Source organism: Equus przewalskii, chromosome 2 (assembly GCF_037783145.1).
Source record: "Equus przewalskii isolate Varuska chromosome 2, EquPr2, whole genome shotgun sequence".
NCBI lineage: Eukaryota > Metazoa > Chordata > Mammalia > Perissodactyla > Equidae > Equus > Equus przewalskii.
In genome coordinates, this window is record NC_091832.1 from 119,600,915 (window position 1) to 119,615,644 (window position 14,730).

The 14,730-nt window shown below is 43.5% G+C and overlaps 1 long non-coding RNA gene across 1 annotated transcript; it reads left to right on the forward strand.

The window, feature by feature from the left end:
• The first annotated feature begins 229 nt into the window (after positions 1–229).
• LOC139081858 (uncharacterized) lies at positions 230–1,355 on the forward strand. Its single transcript, XR_011537306.1, has 2 exons — positions 230–339; positions 1,271–1,355. It is a non-coding gene; the product is annotated as an uncharacterized lncRNA (long non-coding RNA).
• The last annotated feature ends 13,375 nt before the right edge of the window (positions 1,356–14,730 follow it).

A 14,730-nucleotide genomic window follows, 5' to 3' on the forward strand; every position in this document is an offset into this window, starting at 1 on the left:
ACGTAGGAGGGAAACTGAGAGATGGGATCCTGGGGTGAGAACTCCCTGTCGATCTCCGTAAGCCACATCCATCTTCTGGCCAAGAAAAGAGCTAAACAACTTTGGGTTCCCAACAAACAGAAGAGTTTCAAGGCTTTTGAGGGAGCCCTTCCATTATGGTGTGCGTCCCACAGACTAAAGAGACCATGTGTTTTCTTCTAACATTCTGATTTGTTCTATCAGAATAACCAGAGAAGTCGCAGAAAAATGAACCGAGTCGTTTGAGATTTCCTGTTCGGCTCAACGTGTGACAGCTAAGTGCAAGGCAGTCAGACCTCATTCTGGTGGTTTGGGGATGAGGTGAGTCAGGCGTGAGAGCTGCCCTCAAGGAGTTCACAGTTTAAGTGAGAAACAGGGATCTAGGAACAACTCACTGCTCAAAGCATTGTGGTGTTGACAGAGGAAGGGACAAAAATCTCTGTAGGCTTTTAAACATGTAATATAGGAAAAGAAATTTTTATTGGAAACAATTATTTAAACTGAAAAATTTCTGTAATTCTTAAATGAAATTCACTTTAAAGTTTTCAAAAAATGAAATACACGAGATTCTGGAGTCAATCACTGGTCATTTCTGATAATTGACTTCCTTTGGAAAAGTAACCACCTCTATAAGCCTCAATTTTCACATCGGAAGTGGACAAGGGTTCCTACTCCAGGTGCTCCTGTGAGCCGGAGGCAAGCAATTGTGAGGTGCCTGCAGTCGTCCCGGGCACAAACCATTGCTCAACAAATGTTCGCCTCGTCCCACGACCGTCGCAGCCCTGGTTTTCTTCTTCTGATTAAATGCTAGGACAGAGGCATTTTAGTTTGTAATAATAGTTGTGAGGCAGAATACATTTTGAGGTCGTGTCTGTGTGAGCTCAGTGCATCCTTTGTTCTGCCTCGTGCTACTTAAAATATAAAGTGCGTGACACTGACTTTGGTGAGAAACAGGGGTTGTTGTAAATGCAGAGAGGCAGCCTGCACGTCCACCTGTCACACGTGGAATTGGGGTGCTGTGTTTCCTTGACAGACACTCAGGCTCCGCTTAGTGCCCTTGCATTTGTGCAGTGAACACATAGCTGCCGTCAGGGGCCCTCTCTGTACGGGCTCTGAGAAAGGCCTCTCCGTGTAGATCGGCCTCCAGTTCCTCCAACAGCCTTGTGAGCAAAAGACGGAGCAAGGGCAGAGTTGCAGAGTCAGAGGTCGTCTGATTATGAGGATTGCGAGCTCTCTGTTTCTCTCTTTACAGGCGCCACTTCCTCTTTGGGGTCTGGAGGCTCCTCCCCCAACATCATCCACAGGACTTTCTCCCAATAAATATCTTGCACGTGTAATCCTGTCTTGGTGTCGGCTTCTTGGTTGACCTGAACTGATACAGTTGATACCAAAAGTGTCTGATAAACCAGGTGTGAGGTGAGTTTGGTGCCTGGCTCACTTTCTGCCCAGCAGGCCGGGAGGACCCCATCCTGAGAGGAAAGGAGGGCACAAGATAGCAGCCCACTTGCTGAACGTTTCCCCAGTAGGGACTTGCAGGAGAGTCCCGGTAGAGAGCACCCTCGCAGGTGTGGTGATTCTGGGGCTTGAAAGATATCAGGACAGGGTGTGCAAGGACAGCAGTCGGCCGGTTATTACCAAGACTTACTGATGCTCCACGGTGGGATGGTGAGAAGCTGAGGGCTGTTAACAAACCAACAGATACCAACAGGGGAAGAGAGCCTCTTTGGTAGCTTACAAAGAGGCCCTCTTCTCCTGCAGTGGAACAGCGAGCAGCTCAAGAGCAGAATCAGAGCCTGACAGAATTCTGGAAGCTCCACAGATATTTAGATGCCCAGCCAAGGCAGGTCTCTTCCAGGCCTCGACTGGGAAAACCTGGGCTCTTGAAGCGTGTGGTGGACACGTTTGCACAGGTTCCCCAGGGGGCTTTGGCTCCATAGACCTTGCTGAGTGTTCCAAGTTCACAGGGACAGTCCAGTCCCTACAGTAAGAGCCAGCAGTCCCTGAGTGTGGGAGACGACGTTTCAGGGACCCGACACTTCAGACACACTTGTACAAGTGCAGTGGCCAGGGACGTGGTGGAATATCCCTCCTGAGTAAAGGTCAAACGGCTGCGTCTCTCAACCCCACCACGAGGAGGGGCTCACTGCTCCTGGTAGGTCTTGTCAGGTTCCCGGGGCAACACCTTCCACAACTAGGAAGCCTGCTCGGCCCCGTGTGCGTGGCTCCACAGGAGGCCACCAGCTGTGAGCAGGCGCCAGGCCGGACAGAGCTCCACAGCAGGTCTGGGCTGCAAGCGTCCTTGGGCTCTCTGGCCCATCAGACCCCACGATGCTGGAGGCGTCAGTGGTGGGAAACTCACTGCAGGCCTTTGAGAATCAGCAGCACGGCCGTGCCGTCCGCAGTGAACTGCATGCTTTCTGAAACACAGCTCTGGAGTGGCATTGAGGCCTACTAGAGACGGAACTGTTGACCACGGGACGCCAGCTGACCTGCCCATTAGGGGCTAATTTCTGTCCGACTGACCAAGTCATCCACGCGGATGGGCCTGGCGCAGTCCATCGTTACACAGAAATGTGGCAAGCAGCGACAGCCAGGGTAAACGGCGTGGGCGGACAGCCCTGGCCCCACGTTGCTCAGCACACGCACATCGGTGACAGCCCTCAGCTCGCACCTGTGCCTGTGAGGGCTCTGGACAGTCCACTGAAGGAAACTGGAAACACCGCGCTGGTTTATAGATGAGTTGGCTCAGGGTGTGAAAATGGAAAGTGGCTGTATTACAAGTATATTTAGCATGGCTACAACTTGTGGGGGAAAATCTGGCTGTAAGAGGAGACACTTTTTTTTTTTTTACTTAAATATCTGTCAAAATTTATAAATATATAATTTTTTGAAGTTTTTTTCTCCTAAAAGAATTTTAAAAAAAATTTAGGAAATGAATTATTTGGGTTACAGTTATATTCTCATACTTTCTCTCTCTGATCACCTAACTTAGGATAATTAGGTTTTTAGTCTTAAACATTTCCATCTACCCAGCAACTGGGGTCCATCAGGAATAATGCACTTTTATCAAATTGTATGGGTAACTCAAACCAGGATCCCTCATCTGAAGAGAAAATAGTTGTTATTGCATAGGTTTCACACATGAAAAAATTGATCTATAGCTGTGAAATGAATAGTAGGGTTATTTGACCATACAGTTAAATGAATGTCTTGTAAATTATATAGTTGAATATTTTGCATTATTATTGCCATTTTCTCTGGATTTCTCTTTGGGAAGTCCTTTATACTTAGAATTTTTCTTCACTTTTCATTTTTCTATTAAATAATAAAAAAGGCTGTTTTGTCAGTCCGGGGTCGGTAGGCGGTCTCAGTGCTCTGTGGATGTGCTCGAACAGCTCCTCTCACGGCAGATTCTTGGGTTTAAGGCAGTGCAGGGCCGACCCGAGTGGCGATGGAGGCAGCCCTCAGGCGCCAGCGCTTCACCGCCTGCAGAGGGTAACCGCTGATCCAGGGTGCCCCGAATTCATCTCCCTGTGGGCACAGGGACACGCAGCGAGCCTGGTGTCCCGGGCCTGGGGTGGCTGGGCTTCTTCCCTGTATAAATGCTGTGACCTCTGGAAGCCACTTAACTTATTTGTGCCTCAGTTTCCTCATCTGTCAGATAAGAGGGTTAGAGTAGATTTATTTTCTTCCAGCTTTGCTTTTAAACTTCTAGAAGCCAGATTTTTGAATACAATTAAGGCTGACTGAAATGAATATCCAGCTGCCCCAAAAGAACCTCCTCCTAGAACAGTCTCTGAAAACGCTGTTTGAAGGTTAAATAGATTGATATACGCATAGTGACTTCGTCTTCTAACAATCAATTGTGTGAAGTCCTCATTATTAATTCTTTATTCTCCCTCCAACAAGATGACTTTAAAATATCCCATTGTAATATTTTTAATTCTCTTCTGCCAGTTAGACCTTGAGAGATATTGATCATAAAGTCAATTATATGAATACAAGGCACATGGCATCATTTGTCTATTTCATACAGAGATTCTTGAAGGATGTGAACAGGATTTACCATGTGTGGTCCTTTCTCCTCACTCCCTCCATTCTACTGCCAACAGTGGGCCTGCCTCAAAATTTATCCAAGGATTTAAAAAATTCATTTACATCTCTAAAATCCTTAAAGTGATAAATTTCGTAAACTCATTACATACTGGTGAAGTAGTAATTCTCGTATTGCCTCATTCATTTCATTCTAGGATTTGCCCATGTTCCTCATATCCACTGATTTGAGGGTATTTTTTGTTCTCTACAGTGATGAGAAATAAGCTTCGTTTTGAGAATTCACCATGGAACAACAGCATCACAGGAGGGCTGACGCTGGGCAAACCTGAGGAATCACAGGAAGAGTCCTGGTGTAAGAATGTGCACAGGCTTCTAAGCAAGAAGGGAGCACACCATGACCTTCCCAGCTCTAACATGTACAACAGGACCTGTGCTGGAGAGAGCACTCAACAGATATTTGCTGAACAAATTAAGGGATTAACTTAAACAGCGAGTTGTGGGACTTCTTTAAAGCTCAATGCAGATGGTGATTGTCAGACAAAAAATATTATCTCAGATATTTCCCGGCCAGCAAATGTCACCACATCCCTCTCCTAATTTTTGAGATTTTATCATTCCTGGCAACAATACTGTGGGTTAAGATCTGCAAACCATTTTGTTGGTTATAAGGCCCTGAAAATATGATAATTAGAGCATCTGGATACTCTGTCTTCCTGTTGGAATTATATCTTTCATTTCTGTTTGTTTCTCACAACAGCATTCCCATCCTGGCAAGGAAGCAGAGCTTCTCTTGTTATGGTCATTTCACAGTTGACTCCATCCTTTGACTTCCTGTTTTCACAATTTACCAGCCAATCAAAGATATCTGTGGTTTTAAAGCATGTGTCAACTGAACAGATATCAAGAACAAAATGCACGTATACATCCCAAAAGACTTGTGTCAAAATCAGTAAGATTGCACAAGGCAGGAACCTCAGAGAGCATTTTAACAGAAGAAAATTGTCAGAAATTAGTTCATTCAGTCCAGTATCTGAGGTTTAATAAACCATGTCTTATCTCCCTTGGCCAGTGGACAGCTTCTAATTGGGAAGGCTCCAAGGTAAGGCCAACGAACGCAAGGAGACTTGTCCGCCTGGCTTTGTACATCGCAAGATAGCCTATCAGCATCAACGGACAGGCTTCACGTCGACAACAGGAAAAATGTGACTCAGCTCCTAGGAAGGGGAAGTCCCGCGCTGGGCTCTAACAATGGGCCTGTCATCTCACTGCTCTGCTGGTCTGTCCTACCTTAAGATACATGGGGTGGAGGACTCAGCATTCTTCTCTGGGTCCCAGACAGGGACACTGAATCCGGGATCGAGGAGAGCTTTTATTCTAGGGTGAGAAGAGAGCAGAGGAAATTCTGGGAGCCCTGTGGTCAGGCTGGCACAATGACCCTTAAATTCCAGGAGGGGTTCATTTGGGTGTGGAAACAAGAGAGGCTCAGCAACAAAGCAAAAGCAGCTTGAAGTCCTCCTTAGAATGGGAAGCCTAGTGAATGAATAAAACAAAGACAGCGTCTCTGAGGGAGGTGCTATTTTCTCCTCCCATTCTCACACATCTGCAATTCCTGCTGCAGAGGAGAAACCCCGTTTCAGTCAGTAACCCCTTGCTCATCGATGCAGAAACACTCTATGATAGGATGCCAAACCCGCCACGTATGTGTGGCCCGCGTGTTGTGTGAGTTGAATTCTGGGGGATTCTTAAGATCTCTCAGGCTGAAGAGAACTTTGTTTCCCAGACAGCTGGGCTCCATCTTATGTAAATCATGCCACCATCCAGTGGGCAGACCTCACTGTGGACTCAGAGCACAAATGGCTGGCTGTCTACCAAGATCAGGAGGCCTGTGGTCTCTGCAACCTGCCCCCCACGTCCCTCTGCTCATAGGGTCCTTGGTCGCCACCTCAAGGCTTCACCTTGCCTCACTGTTTCCGGTTCTATTGACTTTTGTGACACTTCCATCCTCTCCCTTTCTGGCGGTTCAGTGATAACATGATAAATGTGGGTGATCAGGCCTTTCGTGAAACACAGATTTACTGACAGGAACCAGGAGGAGGTGCTGGGGTTTCAGAGCTTTATGGGAAAGACAATGACAGTATTAAAATGATCATTAGTAAGAACATGAGTTTTCTTAAGTTTTACCCCTTTAGATTCCATTTAAAAACAGTTTATTATTTTTGACTGAATTATTTCTAGAGTGTGACAAAGCTGTTTTCTTTTCTTGTGACTTGTGGTCATGATGTGCAGCCTGGGGCACAGTAACACCCTATAGGTCATTCAGGATGGCTTCTCCCTACTGATCGCTGTGTCCCCGGTCCCTTGTCAGGACCGAAACTTGTCAATCACTTAATAAACATGTTGAATTGAATGAATAAATTTTCAACTATGTTTTGATTAGCTATGTTGAAAAAGCCCCAAGGAACAGAGAGATAATGTGATAAGACTGGTAGAGAGCAAGGATTAAAACAACAAGACTGGAATTCCCTCTCCTGGGCCAGAAATTCTAGTTCTGATCACTCTCCTTTGGATGCCCCAGAAAATAGAAAGAAGGAGAGGGCCGGCCTGGTGGTGCAGCGGTTAAGTTCGCACGTTCTGCTTCTCTGTGGCCCGGGGTTCACCGGTTCAGATCCCGGGTGGGGACATGGAACCGCTTGGCAAAAGCCATGCTGTGGTAGGTGTCCCACGTATAAAGTAGAGGAAGGTGGGCATGGATGTTAGCTCAGGGCCAGTCTTCCTCAGCAAAAAGAGGAGAATTGGCAGCATATGTTAGCTCAGGGCTAATCTTCCTCAAAAAAAAAAAAAAAAAAGAAAGAAGGAGAAAAGCCAGCTGAAGTCTTTACTGGCAGCAAAGAGACTCTGTGAGTTTTAAATGTCAGATTTAGATAATTTAAACTCATTACAGGGAAGAACATTCAGGAAATAGGAAAGGTCTTGACTTCATATTACCCACAAGATTTCCAGAGCCGTCCCTGATCTCAGAGTAGAGTGCAGCTCCCTCTGCTCCCCACCCCCACCCCGTTCTTGAGTCCTGTGCTGCTTCTCCTTTCTCTGTTCCTGTCTTGGCCTCCCACGTCACAGTAGCAAAATGACTAAAACCTTACTCACTGAATTTACTGTGTGAGCCAAAGCAAGTGCCCTGGCTGCTCGACAGACTTCCATATCTTCTGAGCCCCAGGGCAGCACTGGCAGAAAGGTCCCTGTGGAGTTGGGAGAAGAAAGTGTGATCCATCTTTTCTCAGATACCCACCCGGCTAACTCCATCACGTCCTTCCGTCTGGTCCAGTCTCCCCTCCTCAGTGGGCACTGACTGCAGTGAGCGCTGACTCTGCTCTCCGGAGCTGACACCCGCCCAAGCCCCAACCCTGTGTCCTGGCACTCTGAGTCTTTCTCACCCCACCTTTTCTCTTTCCTACGGCATTTGTCATCTTCTAACATGCCAGCGTGTCTACTTGTTATATTTGTTTTCTGTTCCTGTCTGCCAGATGAACATAAGCCCCACAAGGGCAGGAACCTTCTTTCTTCGCTAATTGTCCCAGCCCCAAGAACTGTGTGCAGCACACAGCCGCTGCTCCATAGTGATTCGTGGAAGGAATGAATGACTCTCAGTCCACTGCCCCTCCTTTTGCTAAGTTTTTGAGTGGGGCAGCTCGAATGTCAATGGGATTTCATAGGGCTCTGTAGAATTGTAACCAAGGTCCTATCATATACTCACCCAGCATGACAGGCCACACATGCAATAGAAGGGGAAGTTCAGTTAAATCCAATTCTTTAAGATTTTTTTAAATGGCTGTTCTGGTCCAGGAACTTTGCTGGGTGCTGGAGAGACAGAGATGAATAAGCTGTTGCTTCTGCTCTCAAAGAGTTGACCATCTATTAGAGAGATGGATAAGCAAACAGTGCCTCACAAGACAATGTGGTTGGTGCTAAAATAGCCATGTAAACCGAGAGCAGTGGAACGAAAAGTTCCATTGAACATAGATCACTTCCACAGAAGAGTTCTCTGTCTTAGTAAGGTAGCTGAAGTGGATCACAGCAGAGGGCTGCAGGTATGGAGGCATCAGGAAGAGACCCTACGTGCACTATCAGCTTCTCTTCCCTCAGGGAAATGGGGTCTTCTCATTATGGCCTTCTCCTGTCTCTGATATTATAAGCTGAGCCAGCACCTGGAGTTGGAAGAATGCATTGGTGAACTGGAATTCACCTGTTGAGTCTCTTGGCTTCCAATTCTCTGGTTGGTTAAAGTATAGGCCTCCTTCCCTTTTCTGTATCAATTACTGCTGGTTTGGGGTCTCACAAAACCTGTATCTGCCCAGCCTGCTCAGCAGGAGTCTGAATCAGTCTGGTCTGCTTGTGATATCTCCTCATCCACTTCATCTTTCCTGCTATCGTTCTAGAAAACAGCCTCTTTTGCATTTTCTTGGTATCGCTTTACTCCTGGTTATCTGTACCTTGGCTTATCTTTTCTGAGTGAGGAGCAGAGGGAGATGACTCATCAGTACGATCATTATGAGTCTCCTTGCTGCTCATAATTTCAGATTCTTGGCCTGGATGTTTCTTACCACTTCTGCTTTAGATGAGTCACGGGACTTGAGGCGGTGGATTAGAATCACTGCTTTCTCTGCCCTAACTGGTTCCGAGCATCCGCCTTTGGGTCCGATGAGTGTCTGGAAGTTACGCTGCTGGGAGACGCTTCCCAGTGAGGAGAATGGGGGGCAGTTCTGTTTTCATGACGTCTTATCTCGATTGTTGCCGAAAGATTATTGTACTGGTCATTACCCTAAATATTCCAAAGCCATCCAAAGACTTCAGGAGTGAAGACAAAGTACATCTTAGGTGTCTGCCCTACTTATTGTGTTCTCTGTGGCTTTTGAAAGTAAGGAACAAGAGTCACATCTCTTCTTTGTGAAGCTTTTATGGATATCTTAAGACATAGGCTGGGGAACACAAGGGGAAGTACCTGACCACCTGCCCGCAATGCGCTGGTGTGCTCCTTTGGGTCACATTAGTTTTTGCATACCCAGCTCCTAAGAAGCGCTGCACACACAGTAGGTATCTAACAGGTGCTGTGAATTAGAGAACAGAAGAAGGCATGAGTTGCCTGCTTAACTCTATGACCAACAACATAGAATCTGGCAAGCCAGTTTCTATGTCTGTAGGAAGGAAAGATTATGCTAGTCAATGATCTACGAATGAGAAATACTTAGGGTAAGTTGAACAGTTGACATTAAGTTCAACAAAATACGTGAATATCGCATTTTTCCGAGTTTACGGGAAGGGGAAATTGCCTTAGGAGTGTGTTGAGTAGGTACCGCCCACAAAGTACAATTTGAGGGATCCAACTCAGTCTCTGGGACACCTCCCACCACACTGCCTTCCCTCTTACCCTCAATAGACTGGTTGTCAAAGTCAAGGAATAAGAATCCTTGTAGGGAGCATACATCAATTGGAGAGAAGACACAGTGCTGAGGATTTTCTCCAGGTTTCTCCTGTATAGTTCTTTTCCACCTCACCTAGACGTGGGCAAATCTAAGGCAAAATTTCCCAAGTTATATTCTGTGTATTCCTGTATCACCTGTACTCCAGGCTCAGCTGTCAGTGTTCATCTCCACACCCTGCTTCACGGTGTTTACCACTACCTGACATTGTAAGTTATTTCATCTTCACTATCTGCCTCCATCACTGAGAGTGTAAACTCCTGGAGGGCAGAGACAGGTCCATGACTTCTCAGACATGAATGTAGTATTTAGCCAATACTAGCTACTCCATGAATATTTGAACGAATGAAGGCATGTCATGATGTGAAAAAAGACCTGCGGACAAATTCATTTTGGAAATGCTGGATAAACACAGAGAAGCAGGTTTATCTGCTGGAAGACTCATTGGGCAATTCAATAGAGTCTTGCATATTATGAATCTCAAGAGGGAAAATGTGCCATGTTCCCCTGACTTCTTTGGTCACAGAACCTTTTTTTCAGCAGTATTGCCCTAATGTAACGACATAAGTAATTTCAGTGGGGAGACCGGAGAGGGAATGGAGGAGAGGCTTACTCCGGTGGCACAAAGGCCTTCTGGAGCACTCTAGGGATTACCCTGCAGGCATCTCTAGAAGACGGGAACACTGGCCTTGTGCAATGAGATCTGAGGATGAGGGAGGCTGGGAGGAAACATCATGAAAAGAGAGAGGGTTTGCAAAGATAGACTTTGCCTACCTCATTATGCTGCCCTTGAATGTGCTGGAAGGTGACACAGTCTGCCTGATGCAGCTTGGAAATTACAATCCCCGACCATGTGCCAAAATTTTGGGGTTTTTTTCCTATATAAACTTTTTATATATTGGGACAGATGAACAGACCATCAATGCAGAGCGTGATGACTTTTCACGAAGTAAACATACTCATAAAACCAGTATTCACAAAAAAACGATATTACCAGCAGCTACCTGTTATCAGTTTTATCTTTCGCCATTGTCGATTTTCTGTGTCTTGCACTTGGTTTTTTAATTTTTATCTTATCTGTGTTTTTTTTTTATTTGGTTTCTTTATATTTATTTTTTATCTTTTTTGAGATAAATATTTAGAATTATTGTGGTAAAATATAAACTGAGGCATATTTAAAAAAATTAAGAGTTTATTGGAACAAAAAATCTATTCAAATCAGGCACTGCCTGACCAGAAGTGGTTAAGAGCTTGCCATCACCGGTGCTGGGGAGAAGATTACAGAAGAGGCGGGAGCGAAGCAGGGAAATTATTTGATTGGCTCTTGCTGAAAGGTTTGCTTTGTTTGTGATTGGTTGTCCTTAGGTTCTGATTTCCTAAGCTTGAAGCATTTACAAGCTTAGGTTTTGGTTTGTTTACTAGTCTGCTAAGGAATTAGAACCCCCGCAATGTGATGGCTTCCTTATGTAATTTAACGCCTGCTCTTTAATCTTCATTGATTAGTTAATCCTTGAAACTAATTTCTTTCTAAATACTTCCTAATCTTCACCCCACGTTTTACTATATCATATTTTCTTTATCATTCAGCCTAAATGTGTTTGAAATGTTAACAGTGAGTCTTTTCTTTGAACCATGGGTTCTTCAAGTGCATTGTTTAGTTCTCAAAATTTGGGTATTTTCTAATTATCTTTGATAGATTTGTAGCTTAATCCAAGTTGTCAGAGCACATACTCTGATTTATTTCAGTTCTCTGAAGTTTCGGACACTTGATTTATAGGTCATTTTGCTAAAAGTTACACGTCCATGGGGAAGATTGTGTGTCCTGCACTTGTTAGGCCTATGATATGTACGTGGCAATTAGGTTAAGTTTGTCTTTTTTTTTCCTATAAATTTTTGAGATAAATTATTGAAATCTTCAACAATGGTTGTGAATAGGTCTGTTTCTCTATTTAGTTCTACAACTTTTGCTTCGTATATTTTGATTTTACGTTACTAGGTACATACAAATTTAGAATTTTGTATCTTTTTCATGAAATACACTATTTTGAAACTGCTATAACTTTATATCCTCTGTCTGTCTAATGTGTTTTACATTGTTTAACATCAGCACTGCTGCAGGAGCTTTCTCTTGTTAGCGTTAGTACCATAGAGATCTTTTCTACCCTTTTACATTTAACTTTCCTGTGTCTCTGCAGTTAAGGTGTTTCTATTTTAAGAAGAACGTATTTTGGTTTTAGTTTTTTTTCATCGTCTGTCAATCTTTATCTTTTTAATTGGAGCTTTTAGTCTATTTGTGTTTTATGTAATTATGGACATTTTAGACTATTATTACCATCTTGCTATCTGTTTCCTATTTCACAAGTTTTATTTTTTTCCCTTTCTTCATTGCAGTCTTTTTGATTGTTAGAATTGTTTTAGATATTATTCTTATAATACTTATGCTATATGCCTTATAGAGAGATGCGTATTATCTATCTCCATTTATATCTGTACTCTAGATCCACTGTTCTTTGAGTAGTTACCTTAGAGACCACATGCATGGTACTTCTGTCACTTCCCAAACAGCGTTAGGACAGTAGAAAACTTTAATTCCACTTATCGTCCTCCTGCCTTTTGTGTAATTGTTATCATTCATTTTAATTTTACATGCTTTTAAAACCCCACAAGACATTATTATAGTTTTGTATATCTCTATACATTTAGATTGATCCACATTTTCCCCCTTTCTGTGGCTCTTCCTGCTTCTCCGTATTTCTGTGTTTTCATTAGGATTTTTTTCTTTTTTCCTGAAAAAATTATCTTTAGTATTCATTATAGTGTGGGTCTGCTGGTAACACATTTTCCTCAGTAATTTTTCAACTGGAATGTATTCATTTCACTCTCACTTATGAAGCATATTTTTACCTTGTATAGAATTTTACTTTGGCAGTTATTTTCTTTCAGTACTTTGAAAATATCATTGCATTGTTTCTTGGCTTCTATAGTTTCTGTTAAGAATTTAGTTATATCTCTTATTATTCTTTCTTCAAAGGAAATGCCTCTCTTCTTTCTGACTGTTTTTAATATTTTCTCCTTAGCTTTGTCGTTTAGCATTTTTTACTTTGATATGCTCAGGCATGATTTTATTTGTGTTTATCCTGCTTAGTTTATAGAACTTTCTGAATCTGCATATTGATATCTTTCACTAGTTTTGGGACATTCTTGATCATTATCTCTTCAAGTGTTGCTCCCATCATATTGTTTCTATTTCTCCTCCTCTCCTTGAGACTTCAATTATAAGTCATTTAGAACTTTTCAATGAGTTTCATTCACTTATGCCTCTCCTTTTTTTCATCTTCTTTGTTTTCCATACTTTGCATGGATATTTTCTACTGACTAATTTTCTGTTTTACCATCTTCTGTTGAGTCTAACTTTCTGTTTTGTTTTCACTTTCAATTGTTGAATTTTTTAGTTCTAGAATACCCATTTGATTCTTTTCTGAATTTCAGTTCTCTGATGAAATTTTCCACCTTAAACTCTGTTATATATATTAATCAATTTTTTAAAGGCCATGTCTTTTTTTCCCCCAGGAGAAGGGAGTTTGTTTTGTTTTTTGTTTTTCTAACTAAAGGTCGTGTCTTATCATTCCAATGTCAGTGTTAGCTGTGGCTTCGATTCCATTACCTTTTTTGCCTCTTGGTCTTGTTTCTTGGAGTTTCCAGTAATTTTTAAATTAAGTGGTGGGTATTATGTATGAGAAATTATGCAGTCTTTTGATCACCTACTAGTAGAAAGGATTATTTGTATGTTTTTATAGGCAGCTAGTGTAAGAGCCCATCACCTTAGTAAAAGTGGGCTGTGGGCTGACTTGAGGCTGGATGGAAGTTTGGATAGGGCTTGGTTTAGTTCTGTTTTGCCACCACTACTGAGGTATAGCCCTGTAGCCTTCTCATCTTAAAGCATGGAGTGTTTACTAAGAACCCTCCTTCTCGGTTGGTCCTAAGCTCCGATGCTGTCTCCTCAGCACCATGAGATTGCCAGTGCGTGTGCTCTGCATTGCAGGAACCTCCTGCTTGGCTTCCTGGGGAATCCTCGGAACCTTGGGCTCGCTTCTCTGCACTGCCCCTCCCCCTCTCTCTGGGATTTTGACCTCTCAGGTCCTGGTTACCTTGGCACTTCAAACTTCAATTTTTGCGTCTTCAGCATTGGGAGATCTCTATAAGCTCTGCTGGGTTCATTGCCATTCCCCCCCAGTTTCTTGCCTACTACCAGGCTCTGATAGGACGGAGCTACGCACAGGGTGCCAGATTGCTTCTCTGGTAGTGTTCGCAGTGCTTTCACACCATAAGATGTTATCTGGGCTTCTTAGTCTCTTTCAGCTGGAGGGTGAGTCTGCTGTAGCTACTCCATTATACCTACCTACCTAAATAGAGGTGCTAGCCAATTAAATTTTGTTTACCATTTGTTTATTGAACACTTAAGTGCTGGAAAGTGTGAAAAAAGCTTTTCATATCCATTCGTTTATTAAACAAACATTTGTTGAGCAACTAAGTGTTGGGTGCTTTTTAAACACATGGGGCTACATCAGTGAACACCACCATCAACACGGGGTCCTCATAGGTCTTCGATCCTGGGGCATGAGATTGAAGATAGACAATCTTCTCAGTCTTCATCTACAGACGATAAAAGCAAGACACAGAAAGATTTTTTTAACTTGTTCAGTCAGATAGTTAGTGAGCACTAAAGCCAGAGTTGGTACTTGCGTGGCTCTCTGAAGCCCTATACAATTGTGTACAAAGAGTATTTATACTTATTTGACCTGTCCTGAGAGTGACAGCTTGGCTATTTATGTACTTTGAAAATCTTGGGAGAATTGCCTATGTGGGCTCAAGATATTATTCGTGAAATAGGAACTCTCCTTTGTGAAGAATTTTGTAGATAACTGTCTGTTCTATGATACTTTAAATGGACCTTTTTGCTTTTCAGAACCAAAAAGTGAGACGGGCAGAGGTTCCGGTGGAGGGCTGGCCTGGGTTTGCAGTCCTCGTCCCCGCTCCTTTGTAGATGCTACAGCCAGCTCATCATTTCTGCTCCTCTTTCCCCTGATTCTTGACCAACACCCTGGCTCCCTGCAATCACTGATGAGTGGCCTGGTTGCACTTCTCTGCTTGACTCCATAAAATCCTCAGGACCTCATTTTGG